Source organism: Jaculus jaculus, chromosome 9 (genome assembly GCF_020740685.1).
Source record: "Jaculus jaculus isolate mJacJac1 chromosome 9, mJacJac1.mat.Y.cur, whole genome shotgun sequence".
Classification (NCBI taxonomy): domain Eukaryota; kingdom Metazoa; phylum Chordata; class Mammalia; order Rodentia; family Dipodidae; genus Jaculus; species Jaculus jaculus.
Genome location: NC_059110.1, coordinates 139,059,868 through 139,066,551, shown reverse-complemented (window position 1 = coordinate 139,066,551; position 6,684 = coordinate 139,059,868).

Sequence of the window (6,684 nt, the reverse complement as noted above, 5' to 3'; positions counted from 1 at the left end):
ATGCTATAAAACAGATGAGGAGTCAGGAAGAACGTTTATATAATTGATGGAAGTGTCCATTATCCTTTTTTTTTCCTTTTTTTTTTTTTTTTAACAGATCCTTGTGCTGAAGCAAATCATCTGCAAATGGTTTAGTGCCAGGTGACAGGCAAGAGGGCAGCCCCCTTTCCAGCCATGTCCAGCTTCCCTGGACTAAGGGCTCTCTGCACCCAACCTCGTCCTGGCGCATGGAGGGTGCACAGGACGAGACCCAGCTATCCGAGACCAACCGAGGCTCTTTTAGCGCTACCATATAATTCCACCTGGGTGGGATTCTGACTTAGAAGCATTCAGTCATAATCCCACAAATGGTAGCTTTACCCCATTGGCTCCTCAGCCAAGCACATACACCAAATGTCTGAACCTGCAGTTCTTCTTGTACTGAGCAGGATTACCATGGCAACAATATATCATTAGGGTAAAACTAACCTGTCTCACTAATATCTAAACCCAGCTGTGTTCATTATCTTGACAGTGGTGATGTTATGGTTGATACATGTCAAAACCTGTCAAACCATATCCTTTGAATATGTGCAGCCTGTCATCTGCCACCAATGCCTTGCAAAGCTTATACTGAAACTAGTGAATATGACTGCAGGGCTCTAGTCTCTGCTCAGGGACCGAGGAGTGAGGACTGGGAACATACCCTACCTGTTTTTCTAATATGATTGTGTCTCATAGTCCAGCCTGTGAGCACCTTGGCCAGGGTCAGTTACTCAGAGAGGTTTCTGGAACAAATGAGGGATTAGTATACTTACTCCTCAGTTGTTAAAAGTCTCAAAGTAAACTCAGGCCTAAGGGAAGAGAGACAGGAACCCTAAGACCTGAATGAGGCTTACAGCTAACATATGGACAGCAATGACAAAGGTGGACACAATGATTTCTGCTCACTTTGCCTTACATTTTTCCTCATCAGAATAGGGGCATCTTGATGGAAGTGCAGTGTATGATATCTGCTCTCAGTACATTGGATCCAATCCCTGTCTCAGGAGAAACTTAAACCAACCCTGGATGCTGGCCTTCCTAAGTGGGAAAGACAGCAGCTCCTCCCTGAGGCCAGAAGAAAAGAGCTTCTGTCTGGGGTCTGCTAAGTCTGCCCAAAGCACTAGCCCTTCCATTTGCCCACCCATTCCCACTTGACACTTTCTCTTTTTCCCAACATCCACACAGATAAGATGCCACTCCCCTTCCTGAACCAGGTGGTTGTTACCAGCTCAAACACAAGATTCCAGTGGATTACAGTCTGATCAGCTATTTGCTGGGATGGAGTTGGATGTTAGTGATCAGGAATCCATGATGGATAATGGTCTTCCTCCCTTAGCCTGGGGTCAGGGGACTTCATAGGTTCATTAAGGTGGTTCCTTTGTAGGCACAGAGGGCTCACTGCTGTGTGCAGCTGGAGGGAAACAGAAGGGGCCTTTTCCAGGTCTTCCTTCACAGAGGCTGACCCCTGCCCACAGCCCTGAGTGGATCTGATTGGAAGAGGAGCCGACTGGGCTATGAGCCTCTGAAACATCTCCTAGGCAGAGCCATTGCCAATCTGGGTCCCCAAGTCTATATGTGGGTGGGAGAGGAAGCACCTGTCTGTGGCCCAGACAACATCTCAACTCATCACTCTATGATGGATCCAGACAAGTAGCTTCCACCCAAACCACCCTTCCATACTATTTTGCCTCCCCCTGAGCTCCTATTTGTGTACACCGAGTACCGACTATATGCTTTACACACATCCTGTAAATGCCACCCTTGTTGACCCTCCAAAGACTCCATGACCCTGGTTGACCAACACAGAAACTGAATAGGTAGCAGGGCTAGGAAGTACAGCTGTGTACAGACAGGGTGGTGACACCCAGCTGTCTATCCCTGGCCCAACATCAGCCACCCATGATCATGGGTGTTCCTTGGCTATTTTTATGCCATCTATGTTTTCTTCATTTCTCTTGGGTTTTGTAAAATGACTTTTGGGACATTTTAGTTCAGCAGGGCAATTTTAAAAGAAGGGAAGATATCTCTGGCTCTTGAAGGTGGGAAGGATCCTGGGTAGGAAAAGAGTGGCTCCTCGTGGCCCCATGAGTGCCCCTTTCTTCCTGTTCCACCCCACCCTAAATTTTCCTTCCAATTACTGGAGGGGTAGCTACTTAGACCAGAAAAATAAAAATCAAAACCAGGCTTTAAGATGAAGCAGGTCTAACAACTATCACCTGGGTTGGTTGTCCAAAAGCTACACAGTGTAGCTAACAATGTTGGATGCCCACTAATCTAGAAACCACTCAGGACCCAAATGTCCAGGAAACTTCTGACCTTCTGCCTCCTAGACCCCTGGAAGGCCAGTGAACTGGCCTCCTCACCACTCTTTTATGTCTTCCTCAACAGCATCCTGAGGACTGCTCTGTCCAGATCCCCAACATCTCCTGACCATACCCAAAACACAGTTTCCCTGCCTTCTCCTTGGGCCTCTGCCTCTGTGGCCCATCATCTCAGTCTTTCCCCTGCTCCACCTGTCAGAGCCTTCCTTAGGATTTGTTCTCAGCCATCTTCTGAGCCAAAGTCCCATATATCTACTCATGGAACCATTCCCCACCTAGGTGGTCTCAACCTTCACCCACCTGCCCACTCCATACCTCCACACAGGGTACCTCATCTTCTGATAGCAAGGCAGGCATGGTAGAGGAAATGTTCCTTATTTAGACAAGAAGAAATGCCTGGGGAATGACCCCAGAGAGTTACCTGCCCCAAAGCCATGCTGGACCAACAGAGAAATGGAACTTAGTATGGACAGCAGACTAAGTCAGGAAAGGTCCTGCTAGGCTGAGAGATCCCAGAGGACAGAGAAGATGAAGCCCAGTCAAAGATGCTGAGAAGTGTGGCCACACAGCCTAAGACTCTGCCCATTTGGTGAGTAGCTGGGAGCCTGGTCAGGGCTCCTGTATCCCTTAGGAAGTGTCATTGTATGCTCTCCACATAGTCATACAAGCCAGATACCGAGATACACAAACAGAAACCAACATATAGAAGCATACAGATAGATACTCAGACACAGCCAAACACAGACACAGTTAAGAACCCTTCATGTTCTCCCATCTGATAGATGTTCCATTTGTCTGCAAGCCCTTCCCAGATCACAGCACCACAGCACCCACTCTCTCCTCATATGAGAATATTTGGGTTATTTTATTTCTTTTTAATTTAAGCACTTTTCCATCTTGCTTCTGATCAAACTGATGACTGGAAAGTATGTGGCTTGTCAGCAGAATTTTGAAGATGATATTACAGAGTCCCTGATCACCGTGATCTCACCACCAAACCTCCTGTTTTTACAAACCATTGCCCGCCCCTGCAGTAGTGCACAATGGTCCAGTGTTGACACTGGATTCCTCACGTTCCCCAGCATCCCCCATGTGGCTTCAGCATGGAAAGGTTGGAATTGGGTCATATGCTCCCTGGAAAGCCCTATCTTGGGGCCACATCTTCCCAGTGGCCATCCCCCCAGGGCCACATCTCTCAATATCTTCCCCAGATCCACCTTCCCCCCAACCCCATCCTGCCCACAGTGCCATATATTCCCTAAAGACTATGTCTTCCCTAAGCTACATGTCATGCCTGGCCTTGGTTTTTGCCCCTCAAAACCCCTGACATGGCTACCTGACACAATCTCCCATTGTTACCTGTTTGCTTCCTCCTATTTGGGTGGATATGAATAAGTGTGGATGGACAGTCTCAGCAGTGTTAATTAGGCCCAGGGAAGCTCTTCAGAAGGAATAGAACCCAAGCACCCACTGTGTACCAGACCTACAACCCACCCTGGGAGCTGAGGTCCTTCACTCCACCCAGGACTCAAACCTCTGTGGGAGACATAGACCCCCATCCCAGGCTGATGCTGTGGTGGCAATGCTGAGCAAGGGAAGAGCTTTTGGTACCCTTCCAAAAAAAGAGGAAGTAGTTGGAACCAAAAGAGCAGAAAAGTCCAAGCATGGCCATCTAATCCTTGAACAAGGACTAGAACCATGCCAAGTTTCCCTCCCTGGAAAGCTCCCAGCTCCTACCACCAACACAGCATGGCACCCCCTAGACATCGACCCCTGCCCCTGAAGTAACTAACATCTGTCACTCATAATTATGATTAGTTTATTGTGTACAGTGGACTGTCCCGACTGGCACACAGTAGACTTTCCCTCAGCATCTGCCAAATGAATGGTCAGTGAGGAGGATCCTGGGGTCTCACAAACCTTCTTGAAACCTTCATCAATTACTAATATGAAGCAGCATAGAAAAGGTAGGCAAGGGGGTGGGGCACAACCAGGCCAGGACTGTACACCACCAGCCTCCACCGATGAACTCTAGGAGCTGATGTCCCCACATTTACCCCATGGAAGGATATGAATAGTCTGGCTGGGGCCAGTTTCCATCACACTAAGCCTGCACTAAACAGTTTTAAACAGTTTAATCAATTAGTGTAATGTAGCCTTGGTGTCAGCTGCAGTTCTAAGGAGGGCTCCCACCCCCACCCGTGAGAGCATAGCGCCTTCCAGCCTTGGGTAGGTTCTCCCCGGTGGTAGGTCCCAGAAGAATGCCTGAAAACCTGACCCTGCAGCTCGTGCCAGACACTTAGCTTTGGTGCCAGGTCCTCCCTGTGGCCTTTCTTTATCCTCTGACTACACGTCTTCCCAGCTCAAGAGGCAGCACCATATGCCAACCACAAAAGTGAGAGCTCCATTTTGTGGATAAGAACTTGGGTCATAAGAGAAGACTCCCCATGGCACTGGCTTGTGTTGTCTTATACATGCACATGCATGCATACATGTGCATAAATACTCAGAAACTCATAGGTATGCTTGGGTGGTAAGCAAGCTTCTACAAACCAGGGGGGAGGGGGAATACCTGCCCAGGGTGAGACCACTCTGAGATTATGATCAAAGTTATAAGCCTGTTCTGCAAAAATGCACAGACATACAACTTAGTATTCATATACATTTTAGGGGATTTGTGTGAACCCAGGGCTGTCTGAGCCTATGAGGCAGCTCAGCTCCATGGTACCAAGGCATGTAGATAAGTTATGGTCCTGGGGCTGCTGGAATTTATCACCTCCAGTTCAGAGTCCTAACAACAAAGATGTGTTATCATTTGACTCTGGAGGTCAGAAATCACAGTGCCCTAAACTCAAGGTTTCACAGTCCTGGTTCCTTGCCTTTTCTGGCTTCTGTAGTACCAATACTCCTGAGCTTGTGGCCTCTTCTTGTGTCTCTGCATCTCTCCTGACTCCCTCTTCCACTTTAGAGGGCCCAATGACTATACTGGGTCCACCAGAGGATCCAGGACCATCACCATCTGATGAGCAGCTGTAATTGCCCTTGCATACCAAGCTTCAGGGTTAGGATGAGACAGACCTCGGGACTAAGCACATGAAGGACAAGGTTCAGATCAAAGGTCAAAACACAGCTGATATATCACAGTACAAGTTTTTAAGGAGAAATTCCTTCTTTTCCCAAGGCCAACCACTGGTCTCAGAGCTGACAGAAGCCAGGAAAACAGAGGAATCATTGAAAATCTTAAGAAAGGCAACTCTTTTCCTGGCTACTTATGTCTGTGCTCCTGAGGAAACACCATAAGTAAAGGGTCAGGAGATATTAAAGCCAGTGACCACTGGACCACCATGGACTATCTCTGAGGGTCTGTGGAAAAAGAGGTGGGAAGAGTTGTAGTAAGAAAGACACTGGCGGGGCTGGAGAGATGGCTTAGCGGTTAAGCGCTTGCCTGTGAAGCCTAAGGACCCCGGTTCGAGGCTCCGTTCCCCAGGTCCCACGTTAGCCAGATGCACAAGGGGGCGCACGCGTCTGGAGTTCGTTTGCAGAGGCTGGAAGCCCTGGCGCGCCCATTCTCTCTCTCTCCCTCTATCTGTCTTTCTCTCTGTGTCTGTCGCTCTCAAATAAATAAATTAAAAAAAAAGAAAGAAAGAAAGAAAGACACTGGCAAAACATGGGTGAATATATTATACTCAATAAAATATTTGCCCAGAGGGATGTGTCTATTTTTCTTTATACTTTTCAGTATTTGCAAAATTCCCTTGCTAAATTGTCACTTTGATAATGGGGGGACGGGGAGCTTTTAGCAATCAGTGAGGGGAAAAGTTCTGATCCATGTCAACATGTCTTGGCCCCACCAGAGACCTTAGGTAGAAACTGCTCACCACATATTCCAGAGGCCCAGTTAGTCTTTTCTCTGATCCAGAACACTTAGAGCCTTCTGGAGGTAGGATCTAGGAGCTAAGAGTAGAAGAGCCCCGATTTAAACCCAGGTCCAAGACTGGCAGAAGAAAAGTAGAGGCCAGAGGCATGGTTTTGCAGCTCCAGTAGACTGTGGAAGCCTCAAGAAGGTACTCATGGCACCAGTGGTAGTAGTCAGAGCAAGTGATCTGTAAGATCTTTGAGTTCCTGGACTTATGTTCCCATGATTCATGGCCTTATGTTCCCACAACAGATAACGATGTTCCTTGTTCCTACCAGAGACTGCACACAGAGCCACTGTTCCCATAAAGACAAATGTGATACCTATGATAACCTGTAAGAGGCCTAAGAGAAATATATTTGCTTAGAAAAGCCATTGCCCTACTGGGCTGAGAGTTACTGCCTCACCCTGGCACTGGCCCTG